Source organism: Pinus tabuliformis, chromosome J, assembly GCF_031772625.1.
Source record: "Pinus tabuliformis cultivar Carrire ecotype Pingquan chromosome J, CPIR1, whole genome shotgun sequence".
NCBI classification, from domain to species: domain Eukaryota; kingdom Viridiplantae; phylum Streptophyta; class Pinopsida; order Pinales; family Pinaceae; genus Pinus; species Pinus tabuliformis.
In genome coordinates, this window is record NC_142295.1 from 1,209,623,271 (window position 1) to 1,209,645,374 (window position 22,104).

The window sequence follows — 22,104 nt, forward strand, 5'->3', positions numbered from 1 at the left end:
GTTCTTGTCTCCTCTAAAATAAAGTATACATTTATTGTGGTGATAGTATCCACAAGATTTTAGAACTAGTGGTATAGTGTTTGACAATGAATGAATAAGCAAGAAACAATAAGCAAGAAAAAGCAGAAAGTATCTAACAAATATGGTTAGAGTATGCATCAAAATCCCCATCCTTGAATGAAATGGTGGTTTACACAGGGCTCATGAGAGAATATGGGATGGAGGGTAGATTTGTGTGGTCAGAAAATGAGAGAAGGGTTTTATCTACTAAAGGAATATGGGATGGAGGTTATGTCTAAGTTCAGGGAGGAATTTAGCTTTTTTGACAAGGATGGAAGTGGATGTATCACAACAAAGGAGCTCAAGATGATAATGCATTCTTTGGGTCAAAACCCAATGTATATTGGAAGTGGTCCAAATGTTTTATATTCAATAATCTAGTCTTGAATACAATCAACCACAAAAGAGTAGTTATAATCTGCCTATAAATGCAACATATTAAATACACCATTCCAAAATGATTTTTCTAAGGAGAATCAAAGAAATAGATGAGTCTGGTTATCCATCTCCTCCATACATAGTAAACAACAACCAGGCCCACTCTGTCCTTTACGACACATTGTCCCATGCCAAGATGAAGCCAGAAAGATGCATTTACTGATATTCTTAAGCAAAGCGAAAATATGAAGCTAATATATAGAGATTCTCTGAAGGACTGCTCAAACTAGAGCCAACTTGCCTCCTAGGGAGAGCCACCTCTATGCCCATGATAAAAGTTTACAGTGGATTTTCTCTATAAGTCAACTCCAATACTTAATTCCATAACAATTAGGTTGGAGCATAAATCTAAGATTTTCAAAATCTGCATCCAATGCAGTGGAGATAACACCAAAAATATGATAAATCTCCAGTACCAATGCATCATTTGGGTAAGAAGAAAATATATGAGATTTATTATTATTCATAAGGAGTGCGAAGACCGATCAAAAGAGGTCAATCTACCAAATAGTAACACTTCATCGACAAATATCAAAGGAGTAACTGTGACTTGTCTACCTACACAATTACATTTATTCCATCTACCTCCACACATGCAACCAAAATTACTTCCCTTGTGAATTTTGTGACTAATTCTTCCACAATCCAATATTTTATCCTCAACGTCTTCTTCTCGCAAAAGTTGTCATAGATACTTTGAAGTAGGAATATTGTCTACTAACAAATATTCTATAATTTGCCTCGACCATCCTTTTAGAAATTATGGTGTAGAGTTGCAACTACTTATGAAGTTTTAATCAAAATCACAAGACACAAACCTACTCTATTGCTTTGTCAAATTGAATTCATAATTTAGAACAAACTTTTCATACATGCAATAAGAAATAACACACATGCACACATAATTTTTCCCGAGGAAAGAAATATGCTAAAAAACCCAATCTCTGCTTGCATTAATATGATGAATAGAAATGTATTGCAATTTATTTGCTCAACTGAGCACAACCTACCAGTGAATAACAAGTCTCTCATCTCATTGAGAAGCTATAACCCAGACTTAGTAAATTTCTACCTCTGTTTGAGCCCATATTTCGTTGCGCAATTCCTTGAGAAATTAGGCCCCTATTATTTAGGAATTTTTACAAAATGGATTTTGAAACTTCCAAGGTTGATCATGTGACTACATGCAACACCTGTACACTCAAGGCTAGTCTACAATTGATGAAACATTGCCTTGGAATCTCCACCATAGTTGGGTAACTCGAATTCTCCACGCACTAGCTATTTTGGGTTGATTGATCAGTTAACTGGATGATCACTGAGTTTGACTAAAGTCCCACTGCACAATTGGCCTTCCACTAGTATGGGCTCTAAAATGTTCCATGATAATTACTTATTCTTGGGGCTTGGTTTTCAAGGCAAAGTCCAACATTCACTCTAGACTAACTATGATCATCAATAACCACTTGGTGAATCCTAGTAGTCAACCTGTAAACCAACCACACAAGAATTTGAAATCGAATAGGTCAAAATGAAGATTAAGTATGTTAATGCAAGAGTTCAATAAGAACTTAAATTTTGTTACTCGTGCCTACTAGGGAGATATTTCCATTAAAGGAAATTATAACACAAGAAACAACACAACAAAGTATAAGTGATCTGAATGATGATGTTTCCAAATATGTAAGTGAAGGACTCGGAAATTTATAGTGATCATGGGAATGATAGATCTCGAACACAAAATGGTGATGTTGTTAGGGATGGACATATCATTGTGGAGGGCTGGATTTAGTTTCTAAAAGGGTCTCATCTCAGTCTACCCAGTTGGATGGATTGTTTATCTCAGATACATTGAGATTGGTTAAATAAATCTTATCAGGTTCATCAAGGTAGGAGAGGGAAGCGAAATAGTAATGGGAAGCTTAACAGTCATCCATACAAAAAATATATGCCTGCATGTAAAGGTAAGGGTAATGCTACGGGGGTAATTTGATTCAAAGAAAGGGTGAATTATGCTTCCCTAAATGGACATCATGAGACTGTGTTTAAGGTTCACCATTCTGAAGCTGCGAGAAGACTAGAGAGTAAGCACAAGACATAAGATAAACATATTGTGGGTTGTGAAGAGGCCCAAGAAGACCCTTTCTGGTTCTTCCTCTTTTAGGTTGGGGACACAAGATTTAAGAGTGTTTATAAGGTAGCAGTAAAGTTGAGATGGATTGTCAAGCATATGCTGGCAGGGGTGTTGTTGGACTGTCACAGTGGAAAAAATGATCTAATGGATAAAATGAATTTCTACTGAAAAAGAAAATTTCAATGTTGAGGAACAGGGGTAGCTGATGGTTCCCTAAGCTAGGTGAAGTGCTTGCAATGCATTAAAGCTCAACTTATACTTCAAATTCTCATGATGAATATGATTATGCAATAACTGCACCTGAAAAATTGGAAGTCAAAGTCTAGGACTCATTACAAAGAAGCGGTTCAAACAATGACCACTAAGTTTTGAATGGGATCTAAAATTTGACTTTCTCAAAATTGAATGAAGTTGGAACCACTCTAAAACAACCTGAAACAATTAATGTTAATATTAAAAATTTAAGTAAAATTTGACATTATCCTTATCTTTCCTTTTCAAAAAGGAAAGATAAGGAGAATGTCAACTTTTAATTTAACTTTAAAAATTAAATATTACCATTAATTACTAGCCTTAGGTTTTGTAGGGTCCTCGAGTTAAGAATTTTTTTTTCCTTTTAAGTATTTTTTATTAAAAGATTATTATTTGGTGGTCATTAGCTATGTTGCACTACATTCTTCAGAATTTGTCAGTTTATTAGAGAACTAGTTACTTTGGTGTTTTAAGGTCAGTTTAATACAATACCACACTTAGCCAATCTGAACCACCAAACTAGACTAGTACAACTATAAAACCATTGGGACCAACCAATTCCACTAGTTCTAGGGTAATTCCAATAAGATTTCCCCCCTTTCATCTTCCTTTGAAGTTGTTTTTTTGGATCCTTTTAGGAATGGTGATTTGGAAAGTGCCATAAACTGTTGAATCGTTGTGAGCACCTAAGATCATAAGTAGTGAAGCCTTGGCAAACATAAATTTGCAAGGACCTAGTACATACATCCCAAAACATATTTAGTGAGGATGTGCATGCAAGCAACTATTACAGACCTCCCAAGATACTTAGTGAGGACGTGCATCACCAAAAAGCATAAAAAAATTATCCACCATCAAAAACGTTGCCCAAAACATTGAAGTGTGGTGCAAAACAAATTGCTGGTAGGCTATTAATGCTAACAACAATCATTCCCTCTCTAATTTCACAAGAAGATCCTACTCAAGCTACCTCCTCCACTATGGTTATAGCAATTTCCTGCAACTATGTGAGCTACAAGAACTTAAAACTGCCTTCGAATCTCCACCAATCTTAGGGAACTTGACTTCTCTTCATGCCCCAACTATTTTGGGTTGATTGATGAGTTAACTAGATGATTACCGAGTTTGACTGAAGTCCCACTACTTAAATGACCTTCCACTAGTTCCTCCAAAAGTTAGAACTAGTTTGACTGACAACAACCTAAGATAATTGACCTTTATTGCTACAAATTAGCAATTGCATATGCAGAACTGAACTCTAACTCCTCCAACCTGAATTTATTGAGTAAACTAGGTGAGATAAGCCATGTTACACAAGTTAACATCATCCAAGTTGTCTATTGATGTGGAAATTCAATTTTTTTCAATTTAATCAAGGAAAAATCAAATTGAGAATTTCTTGCTGCATTTTTCAACACATAGTTCATTGGAATGTATTACTTTCACTATGAACTTGGCTTAGTTCACATGTTAAGTTCATAAGCTTTTGGGCTGATGTGGTTCTATGTGTTGTGTATATAAATAATAGGTGTCCATCTCTTGCTATTAGAAACAATAATCCCTATGAAATGTGGTATGGCCACATTCCTTCAATGAGCAATCTCAGGGTTTTTGGTTCCTCCTATTATGCTTCATACCTAAGGAAAAAATTAAAAAACTCAGTGAAAGGAGTCACAAATATATCTTCTTTGGGTAATCATACCTCCAAAGCATACCATATCTATGATGAAGTGAATAAGAAGTTTATAATATCTAGAGATGTGATCTTTCTTGAGTCTTCCAAGATTGACAACGTTGTTGAGTGGTAGCTTAATCGTTTGGATATATTCAAACATGCAAAGTATTTTCAAGAGTTTGATAGTGAGATTCCACATCTCCTTCTCTTAGATCTATAATTTCTATGAAGAGCCTTGAATAAATCAGGCTGAAGGAAATTCCTTCACCTGCTTTGTCAGGAAAGAGCTAAGAGACTACTAGCAGTAGGTAGCCAAATCTGACAAGCGGTGAGGGCATATGCAAGATACAAAGCAAGGATTAATGCAAAGGAGTGTACTAACTACATACATATCATCAAACATCTTTCATCCCACTTAGGATGCCTTGTATCTTGCCTGGTTAGTCATAAGATCATGTTGGTCACAACATTCGTAGCTTAAATAAACAAGTGGTAATACTCTTCATCTTCTAAGCTATGTAATAAACAAGTGAAAGGGAGCAAGACACGTAGAGGAAACACAGGGAGTGACTTTCAGTTCTTGTAACCATGAATGTCATTGAAAATGAAATGATATGACAATGATAAGCAAACTTTTAAGCTACATTAAGAGGTGTATTTCTAAATATGTGCTTTGTTTTCCATACCTAGCCTCCAAAGGGTTATGCATCAGATGGAGTCTTCATGCGGTCCTGATATTCTATCATACCTTGGGTTTCTTGGTCTGCTTCTTTTTCTCCTCATCTCCTTGAGAGTCATCTATCATGTCATCTTCCTTCGTGGCCCGTGAGAGACATAATTGTGTAGTTTCAATGGGTAGTGATTGTTGCGAGATGAGGACCTAGGAGGACACGTTTACACAGTTTTAGGATGCAAGGCACCACTATGGGATGAGGCCCTGGGAGGACACATCTATGCAATTTTAGGATGCAAGGAAAATTGGGTAGTCAAGGGACAAAACTGCACAATTTTTGGAGACAGTGGGTTCCGACTGAGGGAAGGACATTAGAGGAAACCAATGCGCATTTTTGAATGGTAAGGGAGCTGGGATTTCTATGCATTTCATGGTTCGAAAAAGCAATGGAAAAGCTTGAGGGTTACATATGTGAAGTGCGTAGTTCAGGAAAGTTGGATGAGGCTAGGTTGCTAAGGAACTCCAAAATTTAGCTAAGTGTGGGATCAATGGAAATTATGTGAATAGTGATAAAACTTGACTACGATCACACACTTGAAAACTTATCGATGTAACATATACCATCCAGAACATGTAACACATACTTCACTTAATGTAACAACCTTTGTGGCAGCTTACGACAAGTGCAGCTCCGATTATATACTTTGGGAGGATAAAGGCGACACTTGTGTAAGAGTGTGTGAAATGAGTGTTAAAGATGTCTATGTGGTGAGGACAACCCATTCTCATAAATATTTCCCCTTGAAGAAAAAAAACCTCCCTTTTCATGTCAAGCGATTACCCCCATGCCCAAAGATGACACATTCTATGTAAAGATAAAAACATGAATGACTCTTACAATCGAAAAGGGGAGCTTGAGATCATGAACTTACCAATAAGTGACTAAGGAACGATCGATCACAATATCCATAGTAGGTTCTGAAATTTAAGTGTAGGCAAAAAATTTGGAGGGTGTTGCAGCCTATACAACAGAGGCTTCACCTTCTTGCTAGCTTCTTTTTCAAATAGTGTCTTGAATTCTACAAACTCAAAGAATGTCTCATCTTTATTCCACGTGAATAAGATCCAACACTTCCGTGAGAAGTCATCAATAAAAGTGACAAAATATTTGTGTTTGACAATGTAGGTTGTTGAGAAATGTCCATAAACATCATAGTGGATCCTTTCTGGGATTGCATGTGCTTTGTTATCCTGATCATGGAATGTGGATTTTATGTACTTCTGCAATTTACATTCTTTGCATATATCCTACTGCTTAAGTCCTCCTTTAGAGAGGCGAGTGGTTATTTGTTCTATAATATTCGAGGTACCATGATACAAAGGACCAAGTATTTTGTGCCAAAGTTCATCGACATTGTGACCTTCACTTTCTCTGCCTTAGTGCTTAATGTAGCATAGTCTTCCACATCTAGCTTATATAGGTTCTTCACACGAACCCCATTCTGCTTCACCTACCTCATGGCTATGTGTCTTAGGAATGCTTTGCCTTTGTTGAATATAACTTCACAACCATGGTAAACCAACCACTTGGTGAATGCTAGTAGACAGACCCCTAATCCTTTACCTTTACCTTTTTTTACTATCGCCTCATATTGAAATTTTGAAGACAAAATATTTCTTTTCTCTTAAAAAATTGTCTTAAAGGTTGTCTCTAATTGTATCAGCATATATGAAAGGGATAGAAGAGGAATTGAAGTCTAAGAAATCTTGTCAGTAAAACTTGTCGTGTTCTTCTTAGTCAACTACCCCCACAAAACAAAGAGCCCAAAAAATCTTTGTCTTTATATAAGATAACGTGAACGGTAAATAAAATAACAACCTCGGTATAGGTCCAATACAATAGTTGTCTACAAGCTGACCAACTTAGGGCACACTGTCACAGACAATTTTGTAGTTGTTAGATAATATCATCTTAAATTGATATGTTTGTGTCTTAATTGTTAATTGTATTAAATAGGTTTGATCTAAAGTGGTCACTGTCTTAAATATAAAGTTTTGTCTTAAAATATTTTTGTCTCAAACTGCTTTTGTCTTAAATATAAAGTTTCGTCTTAAAATAATTTTGTCTTAAATTGTTTTTTTCTTAAAATAATTTTGTCTTAAACTATTTTTGTCTTAAATATAAAGTTTGGTCTTTAAATTTTTGTCTCAAACTACTTTTGTCTTAAATATAAAGTTTTTGTCTTCAAATATCTTCTTCTTAAATTATTTTTGTTTGAAACATAATGTTTTGTCTTAAAATATTTTTGTCTCAAACTACTTTTGTCTTAAAATATTTTTGTCTTAAATATAAAGTTTTGTCTTAAAATATTTTTGTCTCAAACTATTTTTGTCTTAAAGTTTATATTTAAGACAATTCAATTGATAATAAATTTTAATGTAAAATAACTAAAATAAAAAGTGATTTTTTAAGACAAAAGAGTTCTTTTGTCTTAAATTTTTTTCTTAAAAGTGCCCTTGGCGTAGTAGTGCTGAAATCCTTATCTTAATTCTCATTTCATTTCAGGAAGCGATATACACAATTCAATTTCCTTTAAATTGTTGTTCAACCCTCTTATTGGATAGACACATCAGAGTACTTGGTAGGGGAAAGCATCGTGTTTTATTTTAGGAAACAAAACCTAACAGGACAGAGCGACTGAAGTATTGGAATGAGTTTGAAAAGGAAGTAGGCAGGCAAAGGGTTCCAGCTACTGTTACTAGATTTCATTTCGTTAACGCTAAAATTGTTGTAAATCGAAGCGAAACAAGACAGTCGGGGACCCTTTAGATATCTCAATCCTTGCAGAGGGAAAATTCATGCGGGCAATGTGACGAATTTAAAACTAATGATTTCTCTGTTTTAAATGTTTTCTCTCGATGAACAGATTGTACCAATTGACAGTGTGTTTATGCAGATAAAGTTTTATTAATATGTAAATCTGAACGTGTTCGATATTACAAATAATATTCCATTTAAAGTCTCTTTACATTATAGCATTTTCAATTTTTGCAAAGAGTAAGGTTTTCTCGACTATGAAATTTTGTGTTATGCATCTTGAAAAATCTTAGAAACAAAAGTAACAATTACAAACTAATAATAGAAGTTTGCAAAAGGGATTAGAATTCAATTTCTCTCAATATCTTTATATCTTTGTAATGATTGAAGATTGCAAAAGGGATTATAATTCAATTTCTCTCTATATCTTTATATCAAAAAATGAAGTATAATACAATGATATATAGCCTTTATAAGGACATGCTCCTTGGTTGGGTGGCATAGTACATGGATAACATCTCTCAAGTAGAAGTATATTGATGGGTGGTTTGACAATAAGTCTACTTGGGCAAAACCCAGGAGACCGCAGTTCAAATCTCATTGAGTACATTGACCTGCTATGGTGGTAGCTAAAGGGGCAGATTCCCCAATCTCATCATTGAGTACACTGACCTGCTGTGGTGGTAGCTGAAGGGGCAAATTCCCCAACCCCGTCTTGGCAGTAAATCTCTTGCTAAAATAATAGGATCTTAGTATATCGACTTGCAAGTAGTTGGATGTACTCCTGGTGTTATAGAGGCAGCTACCAGGATTGATCCTGGGTCTCGGATTGATCCAGGGTCTCCCTTAGATTAGGACTGGCAGTTGCCGATTCACCATGTGGTTAAGAAAAAAACATCTCTCAAGCATAAACCTAGTCAACTAGTTAAATAAACTAGTTAACTAGTCAACTAAACTCGTAGAATCCCAGAGATAACTAGCCAGTCAACATGCATAAGTGGAAATATATTGAATTCAACTAAAACCTAATCCTAGTTAACTACAGAATCAACGTGCAATCATCAATTAACACTTTTAACACTTTCATGGCTCATGAATGACTTCACTCACAGTGTGACTCCAGTCATAATGAAGAGAAGTAAAATGCATGTGTGCATGATTCCACTCCACTAGTCATTGAAGTACAGCTAAGTGTGACTAAATATGGTAAATATGGAAAATACATAGAGACATTATACACTAATTCACCCCTAAAGCTCAACTAAGGTGAAAAATTAAAAAATGGATCTCAATAATATGTAGCCATGTTAGATACCCAATATACAATGCACCTCATAAGAAAAAATAAGAAGAAAGAGGGGTGTTGGAAGAATCACTGCACCTATATGGAATCTGTAATTTCCACCCTGGGGATCCTAGTTACTAGTTTGGAATGTTTACTAACACCTGTGGGTTTTGGTGTAACGACAAACCTCCAAATGGTATCAAAGCTTGGACCTAGGTTCGATTCCCCCGACTTGCGTTTAAGGGGGGTGTTGGAAGAATCGCTGCACCTCTATGGAATCCGTAATTTCCACCCTGGGGATCCTAGTTACTGATTTGGAATGTTTACCAACACCTGCGGGTTTTCGTGTAACGGAAAACCTCCACAAAAACTTAGTGCGAACAAAACCCCCCTCAAATGATACTAAGGCGACTACTAGGCAATTATTGTTGCCTTCACACCAAGAAGATATCACAATGCTACAAATAATTTCTCTGTGAAGGGTTTGGTGAAGATATCTACAATTTGTTCAACAAAGGAACAATATTGTAAATCAATTATACCATCGTGTATTAAGCTTCGAATGAAGTGCATGTGAATTTCAATGTGTTTGGTACGTTATAGGTGGATTGGATTTTTACATAACTTTAAATTACTCTTGTTGTCACACCAAATGACCGTCGGATGATGGAACTGTATGCCAAACTCTGTGAGAAAGTGTTGCAACTAGATAACCTATGTGGTTCCATTCACTACACCCATACACTCTACATCTGTTGAAGATAAAGCAATTGTTGATTTCTTTTACCTCAACCAATAGATAAGCCTTGATCCAAGGCTTAAATCATAGCCTAAAGTGGGCTCTTGATTTTTTCCATCACTTGACCAATGGGAATTTGTGTACCCACTAATATCTAATGAGCATCATGTTGCATACTATATACCATAATATGTGGTCCCCTTAACATATTGAAGAATCCTCTTGGTTGTTTCCCAATGTAGCGCATGTGGCTTGCACATGTAACTACATACTACTCCAATGGCATAGGAGATGTCTAGAGATGAGTGAGTGAGGTAAAAAAGACTACCCACCAATTGCCTGTAAAGCGTACAATTTTCCAAAGGTGTTGTACTTTCATTTTCTAGCTTAATTCTAGATAAGAAAGTTGTGGCTACTAGCTTGTAGTAAGTCATCTTGAATCTAGCAAGTAGATCCCATGCATACTTTAACTGAGCTAATGTGATTCCTGAATTAGATTGAATAATCTCAGGACCAAGAAAGTAATGGAAAAGCCCGAAGTGATTCATGGATAACATGTCATGTATAATAGACTTGATAATAGCAATTGTTGAGTGAACTACTTGTGATAAGTAAGTCATCTACATATAATACTATCAATAGTAATTAATTAGATTACCTCAACATATAAACATATGGATCAGAATTACAGTGTTGGAAACAATGGGAGAGGAGGTAGGATTCCATCTTTGTGTACTATGCACGAGGTGCCTGTTTGAAGCCATAAAAATATCACTTTAGTTGGAACACTAATGAAGAATCTTAAACATATCCTTTCGAACGCTCCATATAGATCTCTTCATTAAGATCACCATGAATAAATATATTCTGCACATCCATGTGGTGAACATCCCACTTCTTTATTGTTGCAATTGCAAGAGCCATCTTGATGGAGTCCATTTTTTCCACCAATTCAAATGTATCATCTTAATGAATTCTATGTATATGTGAAAAAACTTTTGCTACTACCTTAGATTTATACTGGTTGATCATTCCATTTGCTACTCTTTTGGTTATGTAGATCCATTTACAATAGACAAGATTTCAACCTCTTGGAAGTGGAACCAAATCCCATGTGTGGTTTGAAATGAGAAAATTGTATCCCTCATTCATTATCGATTTCTAGTTGGGATTTCCTTCAACCTCTTCATAAGATTGAGAATTAGAAGCTAATACCATGTAGCAATGCATGGGTATGCATTATTCCATAGGTATAAGTGCACTTGGAGCTTCTTCCATGTGAGATCTTGTGGCAGGATCATCTAAGAGATCACTCATGAGGCACCACTCTTATGCCGAAAGTGGTAGGGAATCTGAATCTTCTATGACCTATTCATTAGGTTCAGAATTATGATCTTAAGAGCATGAAGAAACATCATCTCGAAGAATGAAATCTAGAAGTGGTGGAGGTTGTGCAATAAGTTCCACTGGAGTTGCATGTAAAGGATCTTCTTCAAACATTACACTTCTCTCAATAAATATTTGTTTTATGCAAAGATTTAGCAACTTGTTCCCTTTGACTCCATCTGAATATCCAATGAACATGCAATCCTTTCCTTTTTGCTTTAAATCTTTTCACTTATCCAATGTAATTTGAGCCCATGCTCACGATCCAAAGATACAGAAGTGGGTGAATTATGAGGGTCAATGCCAATATCGACATCTCGACAAATTCGAGGGTCAGTGACATATCAACATATTCATGGTTTTGAGTGTTAATGCCTTACCTATGTATCGAGAGTTTTGTGCCCCACTAGTTATACCTGTGATGACGCATACTGTTAATATCGAATATCGAAGCCTCTAAAGAACAGAACTGTGTGGATTATGGAATTTTTCGATAATGGGAGGACTCAATATAGCGAGCATGAAAATCAATGTGGACCCATCCCTTGCAAGGAAGACATGTAGCTAAGATCTACCATGTGACAACCACATGGCTATACAAATAATGATGTGGCCCCTTTAAAGGATGAAATTTGATGGGGATGGAATCCCCCCAAGGCATGTTTTGGGGTTCAAAGCCCAAAATTTGACTGAATCTTGTTGTAAAGCTCCACGAATTACGGGCGCGGGGTGCCAAAGTATGATAGAGTCACAGAGTTGTCCACCCTAGTTTTGCAATGTAATGTTGGCTGGATAGACCTACTCATGGTCCGCGGACCATGGGATTGTATAAATAGAGCAAGGCTGTAAGTAAAAATAAAATGAAGGAGGAGGAGAAAATTCTAAGTGATTAGGTTGCAAGTTGAAGTGTATCTTTGGGTTGTAGAGTAGGAAAAGGCTATGCAACTCAGTGCGCAGAGGCCAAGTAGTCCGCAGCTAAGTGCACTGACCCCTGCAGCTAAGTGTGCAGGGCGAAGTCGAGTCTGTAACCGAGGAAGGAATTAATAAAGAGAAGTTTTGTTATAATTATGTGTATCTGTTCTTGGGTTAATGGATGATTGATATAATTTTCAAATATATTATTTATTTACCGCGCGCACTTGTATGAATGGCTTATATTGTTAAGTACACTTAAAGCACTCAAATAGGCAAAGCTAATTAACTAACGTTGGAATACTAGTAAGGTCTTGGGTACTAACACAGAGTGCGACGTTCATCCCTTGGGTAGGGCTGCGCAAAGGTAGTATATTAGGCTGCGAAGTACGGGAAAGTGCGCGAAGCAACCTACATGCAGGGCCAAACTGCGAACGGTTGAAACTCCTCAGACATCTCCAAGATGTGAAAACCTGGTTCTAGCACCCTGCCATACTACTTCAAGTGAGACATCAGTCTGTGCTCCACAGACTGTTGCCGAAAGGTCCAGTAGTACCAAGATTTGTTTGGATACCTTAACTCTGAAACTGGGTCAGGCCCCATTAAGCCAACAAATGGTTCCATTGCTGGGACCGAGATCTGCATAGAGATGTCTGATGCCGTATCACTGGAATCCGACAAAGAAAGGAATTGAAGAGTGGTTGGACAGAAAGATTCATGAGTTCGCAACGCAGGAAAACAGGAATCCGCGATTATCAAAGGAAGAGTGGTTAGATTGATACTTATATATGGAAATCCATAAAATTTTCTTTGCAACCTTCCCCTCTGAGTTTTAGAGTGGATCACGAAGCTAGCAGATAGCCAAGGAAGGTGCAGGCTCGAAAAACCTATTGTGTGGACTCCAAAGTTGGAGCGCAAACTAGAAGCATCAGACGATAGGATTGCGTGCATTGTGGATCACTACTTGATCGAATTATAAGAGGATTTATCACCGAGTTCGTGCTAGATACTTCAGTCAGCTATAACAAGGCGGAACAACGCTTCCTCAAAGGACCATGAGGTAAGTACATGAAATATTTGAACACTTGGATTAAAATACTATTGTGTGAAAAGTAGGTTATGCGAATAAATTGATGTTTGGGGCTATGCGAAGTGGGAGGATCTATAGATATGAAGGTAGCGCAACACTAGAAACTAGCCCCTTGATTTCACCTTCGCGAGAAATTGAGGAAGAGCTCGCGAAGGTTTCACCAAGAAGTGTGATCAGTTTGATAAAGTAGCGAGTTCCACACTTACCACTCCCACCTACACCACCACCAGTGTCACCATCTTCACCCCCGTCTTCGCTCGCACCACCTCCACCACCACCACAGTTCAATATCACAAGTGTGATAAAGTTGTCGATGTTCAAGGGAGTAGGGAATGAAGATTCAGACCAGTTTTGGTTCGTGGTAAAGGTTGTATGGGAAGCACAGGGATTCATGGATGACAATATAAGGAAAGTAATGCTAGTTAGTGCTCTACAGGATCGCGCACTGACTTGGTACATTAAGCATTCCAATGACAATCCGAACGTTGAAATCGCGGATATCCAAGTTGCACTAAACAAGGAATTTAGCAGCCCAAAATCAGAGACACAATCGATCATTGGATTTAAGGAAATCGCAATGCTTCCAGGTGAGACCCCCTAGGAGATAGATCAGAGACTGAAGTGTACAATTTGTGAATCCAATATGACCTTGATGGAAGGGAAACACTACGCATGGTTTGTAGCATCGCTAACACCGCATCTAAGGAACGTGTTGTCATAGTAGAAGCTAACCACTCAGGTCAAGGCCTTAGAGATCGTGATGAGACTACATGAGACACCGATACAAGATCCTAACCTGGGAGTTCAACAGACCCACGCGTAGTTGAAAAACTTGTGCCTTGAGATGCAAAGTTTGAAACAAGACATGATGGCTCACCCAGAAGCACGTGAGGAGGTATGGTGCATAAAGTGCAAAGGCCAGGGACATAACAAGGACCATTGTCTAGTATTTGCAAACTACCTGGTGGGAGGAGGACCAATGCCATTGAAACCAGAGGCATAAGAAGGAACAAGCACAACACCTACATTATGGTGCGCGATTTGTCAGATAGGAGGGAAACATGCTACAGATAACTGTCATCTATTACAGAAGTATACGCAGAATTCTTAGCAGTTGTTTTGTAATTTCTGCTGGTGAGTAGGCCACAATGGGCTCACCTGTAGAAGTTATGAATTGATGATGGATCGGACTCCTACCTATAGAGTTCAAACCGAAACATGGACCCTTGATCAAAATGCAGGGATGGTGCGCAATGGATTTTAGGGGCGCCGACGAGGTCGAGGTGGAATGGGACCAGGCAGAGGTCATGGACAGCTAATATGTTATAATTGTGGTGGGCCAAGGCATTATACCCATGATTGCAAAAATCCAACGAGACCATCATGCTTATATTTTACCCAAGTTCATCATGAGATGGAGGACTATCCCATGCTAATAGCAAGGTTGCCCGATAAAGGAGCACTCCAACCTCCCCCGACTCAGAACCTACAAATGATGAGGTCTAAACCATGCGAGGAAGGCCTGAATGTAAATATTGCGCTCCGAAGTGGCACCATGACAGGAGATGACAAAGGAAAGTAGCCCGAAGAGAGTGCCCAAGTTCGCAGGGCTCCAACAAAGGAACCAAAATTTGACTTAGAGCGTGCCAAGGAGACATTCATGGAAGCTAAGAAGAGCTTTGTGAATGCCTCCACTTCATGAAGTAAAGAAAAACTAGAACCGGAAATGGACCCATCAATGCTCACTACGTTTTTGGAGACATGCATGAGGCTGTTGCACGACAGCAAAGTTGTGAAGGGGCTGCAAGAACTCATTACTAGATGTGCTGGAACCATGCCAGAAGAACCACACGTAGTCAGGAAGCTCAAGAAGCACACAATGCGAATAGGAAGAGAGATTAGATTGATCGTGCAGATCGGGGAATATGAGATGGATCAAGCGATTTCGGATCTATGATCGAACGCGAACGTCCTACCAAAGCAGACGTGGGAGCACATGGGTAGGCCTGCGCTGCAATGGTCTCCTATTTAACTGTGAATGGCGAACTAGAAAAATATCCTACCTATGGGAAGATTGCATGAAATAATGGTAGATATCGAAGGTGCGAGAGCGCTAGAAGATTTCAAAGTGATAGAAATTGTTGATGACAGGCATGAATGCGGAAGGATGATGCGCATGCGGTTTGGAAAGCCTCAGATGTGGATGAAAGCCGAGTATGATAAATGAAATAGCCCACGCGCCCACCTTTCCAGATGAGTACAGGCATATGGTGCACAACCTACACAGACACACACCATCCCTGCGATAGGAAACATGACCAACAAGCAGGAGTGGGCAAGACAAAGGTGCAAACGACCCCTCCAGTTAGGACTAGGAAGCATGGTAAGACCAAGCATGCAGGAGCATATTCATGCAGAAGATTTTACAAAGTACGTGAAGCACTGAACACGGTCCACTATGTGAAAAGAACCGACTAGGACTTGCACGTACCAGCGGTTCTTTGGGCTTATAGGACCATGTGAAAAACCATAACCATGCGGGCACTTCCAAAGTTGAAGTATGAAGTGAATGTTGTAATCCCCATAAAGCATGCAAAACCTAGTCCGTGCATAGTAGCACCAGTAGATACGATGGTTCGTGAAGCCCAGAAAGAAGGGATCACACAGCCGAAAGAAACAAAACACAGGACTTGAGGAAGAAATCCAACAGGGAAACCTTAGACTCCACAAACTTGAAGAAGAAAGGGTACAGTTAATGAAGAAAAGTACTTTGATGGACGCGAAAGTCAAGAAGGTGGAAGATGAAATAGAGAAATATTTTTTGAGTAAAAATACCATAATGGTAAGGCAGGGTGCATGTGATCATGACGACGAGATTAAGGCCTATTGTCACGAATTGATCATTCTGATGCCTTGGCTTGGACTGCATATTTCTAAGAATAATGACCAAGGTAGTGCGTTGCGAGTAATAAAGTACGCGATGCTGACCATAATAGTAAAAGGTAGAGATTCTCCAGGCAACGTGATGAATGATCGGATCAAAATTTTCAGGGGTGGTGCGACCACCTGACTAGCCGAGGGAAGGATAGTCTTAGTGCTCCAGGCAGCTGGAAGGGAGCACAGAATTGTAAACTACTATGCCTAGGAGTTGCATGATATTGGCAATGCGCGTAGAAGAAAAGAGTCACAAGGTCCGCAACCGCGCATGGGGGGTTGCGCTCCCACGCGGTTTTGCCAGAAAGTGACTGTTGAAGTCACTATTCATGATGGAATGCTCGAATTGAGGCCAAAAGGAGTGGGTGGCAAGAATTTAAGACGTGATTTATGGGTAAAATCTGGGAAAATCTTCCACTAATGGAGAATTAATGGACTGCAGTTGGGGTTAATGGTCAAATTTCAATTCCAAAAGCGCTATAAAATACATAGGGCTGCCTAGAAAACAACACTTGGTCATTTGCAAATTGAACGGTCGAGCAGAACCCTGATTGTTGTGAGTCGAGCATTGATTCAGCCCCTAAATTCACAAGTGATAGATTGTTGCACAGATATAATGGAAACAACTAAGGATGGTATGGAAATAGTAGATGTGACTTCCGAGGAGGCTATGTAGGCCCTAACTATGGGGGATGTTCCAGAAGGTGTCGGGATTTTGGAAAAAATCTAAAAATCACTGCACATGCCAAGACCCAACAAGGACAAACAATCAATGGCTCCCATATGCGTTTCCCCGCACAACCCACTGCATAGCAAGCTATCAATGGAGGAGAAAGGGAAAGTTGTCACTATAGAAATAGATGAAGAAGAAGAAGATCTGCAGGATCTTATCATCGTAGAGGAAGAAGATGAAGGCATGGAGGTGGATAATCAATCTATGCACTTTGTGACAAAACTGCCTACCTATGTCCCCCCGCGAAAAGGGAAGGCCAAAGTACCCATGGACCTAGATGAGGCCAAGAGCTCGCTCCAAACCCCTCTCCTCCCAGAAGGCATTATGTTTAAAGGCACGCACCTGGGCTACGTACCGAGCCTAAAATTTGAAGATTGGGAACTCGCTGACAATGAGAAGTTTCCTCACCTTGAAACCGGAAACCTCATGAAGCAGAACATCGCAAGGGGGGTGACAGCATTAGAGCTACGGAAGTGGTTGCACGAAGTGGAAAAGGTCGGGCTACTGAACCTACTCTAGGTGCAACATTTCCATCGTGCCCCAATAACCATTTTTGTCATTAGGCAGCTACTCTGCCTAGTGCATGATGGGTGCATATGGCTGGAGGAGCCCATCCCCATCACGGCAGACTTGATTCATCGCATCTCCCAACTTCCATACAAAGGAGAGGACCCGGTGGCCATATTAGAAGGGAAGAGGAATGATTTGGCCATCGCGGAGGCCATGAAGAAAAAATACAAGATGGAAAAGAAGAAGAGGGGCTATGCCATCTCCAGCATCAAGGACAAAGCAGTATGTGTGGCAACCCAAATCATGCAGGAAAAGTAATGCGCAAGTGTTGTGTAGATGAGGTACCTACACCGGTGGTCACATTGGCCAAGCAGTGCATGTAGGGGGTCCAGTTTAACTGGTCTAAATTCCTCTGCACATAATTTTTAGAGAATTGCTACGAATCCCAGGAACAGGGAAAAATGTTCCACTATGCATGGTTGTTGTTGTCCATAGTGCTCCTAGCTAGGGAATTTCCAGAGGATTGTCAATTCCCCATAATTGATAGAGATTTACCGGAGGCCGCAAAGTACGCTTTGCTTTCAGCCACGAAGGATGCTAAAAGTATACACGACAACAAGATCTTCTAGGCGTTCATGGAGATGAACCTCAGAATGTGGTCCAACCGTAAGCCACAGTTGTCACCCACGATTTACAACAGCTTGCAGAGTTTTGCAGAATTAAGGGCAGACATGCATAACATATATATCAGGGTGTGTAAGGAGCCAACTAAACAGTGGATAAAGCTACCCTTTGTAGCCACCGACAATGCCATTTTTAATGTCCTTAAGGCATGGATGCCAGAATGGCACGCCCCAAACATTGTAGAAATCGAGAAGTCGGCAGCGCAAAAGAAGAAAAATGAAGCCAAGTTGTGCATCACACAGTTGGTCGAAAAACAAAGGAAGGAAATAGCAGCAGCAGAAGTGCAGGCAGCATGGGACACAGCACAAAAAGCAGTTGAGCAAGAAAAGGTCGCAGTCGCAACAGCAACACAACAAGTAGCCACAAAGGTGGGCGAGGGCCAAACAATGCCCTCGCATGGGTAGGAAGTAGAGGAAGCAGAAACAGAAGAAGGAGGTGCGGATCCACGAACCGCGTCAACACGGTTGAAGCACTAGCACCCAGCAGAGCGAGCAGGGTTGCGGAAGAAGGTCAAGGCCTCGAAATTGTCCATTGACCCAATCACCCTAACCGAGGGTGATCTGCATGACATTGGCGAGATAGTGAATAATGTCACCAATGAGGCTCTCAAAGATTTCATGCAGGTGAACCCGATTGTGTTGGGGGCCCTCAGAGCGTAGTTGCAGGAATTACAGGTGCGCCCCCTCAAATTGGTACCGTTTCGATCAACCTCGCAGTCAAAACCACAGCATCAGAGCAGATGCTGTGCACATGAATTGTTGAAAATAACAACAAGAAATGCTAAAAATAGAAGTGCTAAAAATAGCACTGTTATAAATAGAATTTTAGGATACATTCCAATTTTAGTTAGTCCCTGAACTAAAATTGAGAATTAAAATTCGAATTTGATCTTAGCAGCTGTTTGTAAAATAATTAATTAATTCATCTTGAGTTAATTAGTCGTAGGAAATCAAACATGAAGTAGATGTGAAGACATGCAACAATTTCTCCTTTAGTTAAAGAAGTTATCCCTTGGTTAAGGAGATCAGAATGATTTGTACTTTGAGTTGTAATTAGTTAGCTCAGTTATCTGAGTTAAGTCTAGTTAGATTAGTTCCAACAGTTTGTGGAACTAATTGTGAGTTCAGTTCCTTAATGCATGCACGCATGTAAGTACTGCACTTCAGATAACTAAATATTCTCTCATAAATAACTCATGCATGTTAATTCAGTCAGAGACCTAGTTGAGATCAAGTGATGGGATAGTGTACTATGAGTTGCAAGAATATTCCATGGAGGATATCTCTTGCATGCAGAAGGAATTCATTCCTTGGAGATTGCACATGTACTTTTGAGTTTGATGTGTGTGTGATGAGGCCAATTCACACAGGTGGCAGCCTTGGACCCTAAGAGAAACTGCGCAAGGAAATAGGAGGCTTGGAGGGCTGAGGGAAAGCATATGTTGTGTCTATTCAGTCTGTGAGCTGTATTGTTCGATTGTACTGATAGTTGGATAGCTTGTGAGCTAAAACTTTGTGTAATCCGAACATATTTCTACTTGTATGATATTACAGAGATCGGGGTTTTTAGCTGAGGCTTTCCCCAGAGTATTCTTTTGTGTTCATGTGTGATTGATTTCTCATTCTCAGTTATATGTGTTCTATTTGATCTTGCTCATAATTGATTAAGCTTCCGCAAGTTTGTTGTAGAAGTAGATCTTGTATTTTGCTTTAGTATATTGCATAATCTGTTGATCTACAATGGGAAATTCTACATGGTATCAAAGCAAAGGTGATCAAAGCAAAGAACAATATACAAAGAAGGGAGAAGGGAGAAGTTTGAGGTTTCTGAATATAGAAATCGAGTTCTTATCACATCTCAATTTCACCAATGGTGTTCAACAGTTTAACACTCGAGTATGCCCTTGATGGTAGCTCGAATTATATAGCCTAGAAGGATCACATGGAAGTAGTGTTAGAGGACAACGATCTAAAGGATTTCATTAATCAATAAGTCCCCAAGCCAGCAGTAGCTAATGCTACATAATTGGTGGAATGGAAGAAATGTGTGGCTAGAGCAAGGAGAATCCTTCTGGAGGGAGTTCGAGACCACATAGTCTCGAGTCTCCATGGGAAGGAGACACCCTTTTCAATATGGAAAACATTGAAAGATCTATATCAAAACAGTAGTGATCAGATGAAGCTAGTGCTGAAAGAAAATCTTCGGAAAATCAAGTGTGAAAAGGGTGACACGATCTCTACATATCTGAACAAGATCACCACCTGCAGGGATGAGATTGGAAGTGTATGGATCACGACAATCGATGATGACATGGTGAGTCTTGCTCTCCTCGGTCTTCCTAAGAGTTGGCATAGCTACTAAGACTCGGTAAATGGAAGAGAGAAACTGCCAGATTGGGAACGACTTTGGTCAGATCTGATGCAGGAGGAGATAAGAAGAAGCACCAGAGATGGATCTTCATCAAAGCAAGATGATGAAGAAAATATAGCCTTAGCGAGTAAGGTGAGGAAAGGGAAAGGGAAGGAATCCCATTCCAAATCAGTTCTTCCCATGGTGGAAACAATTTTGACAAATCAAAAGTTTGATGCTTTCATTGTCATGAGGTGGGCCATTGTGCTACAAATTTCAAAGAAGGAATCCTCGAAGGGATCAGACGGTGAGGCACTGGCCTCACAGTTTGAGTTGGCTTTCGCTCTCATCACATGCATGGTTTCATCCATGGTGGGATGTGCTTGGTACTTGGAAAGTGGAGCTTCGTTCCACATGACCGGTGACAAGAATCTTTTCAATACCTTGGAGGAGAAGTATCTCCAGATGCGGATCGAGATGGGCGATGATGGAAAGTACCATGTTTCAGGTGAAGGTACGGTTGTGTTTCAGAGGGAGCATGGAGCTCCTCTCACCCTGACTGATGTAAAGTATGTACAGGTTTGAAGAAGAATCTTGTGTCCGTTGCTATGCTAGAAGATAAAGGCTATGATGTAGTCTTTAGTAAAGGAAAGGTATTCCTGAGGCATATTGGCACTGGACAGACCAAGAGGATCGGGATTCGAGTAAAGAATCTCTACAAGCTGGAGGCAGACAACTATGCTACATTGAGTTTTAAAGCAGAGTTGGTGCCAAGCCAAGATGTTGGCGAGCTATGGCATAGAAGATTGGGCCACTTGCACCATGGAGCCTTGAAGATCATGCAGCAGATTTCTACCGGACTTCCCAAGGGAAAACTGGAGCAGTCAGATACGTGCAAAGGTTGTACCTTGGGTAAGTATGTGAAATCTTCCTTTCAGGATCGAGACAGTAGAGCTGGAGCAATCCTAGAGCGAGTTCATAGAGATCTTTGTGGACCATTCTCTACAGCCTCCACCGGTGAACAAAGGTACTATGTTATTTTTATTGATGATTTTTCTCATAGATGTTTGATCTACTTTATGCAAAAGAAGGATTAGACCTTCTTGAGGTTTTGTGAGTTTAAAGCCTTGGCAGAGAAAGAATCTAGAAATAAAATAAGGGCCTTGCATAGAAACAATGGTGGAGAGTATGTCTCCCAATAGTTTAAGGACTTTTGCACTGCAAAACGAATTAAATGGGAGTTGACGGAACACCATAACCCACAGCATAATGGGGTGGTCGAAAGGAAGAACAGATTTATTGTGGGAGCAGCTCGAGCGATGTTGCATGACCAAAGCCTACCACTTCATTTGTGGGCTAAGGCATGCAATATAGCATTATACTTGCAGAACAGAAGCCCGCACCGTATACTGGGAATGAAGACACCTATGGA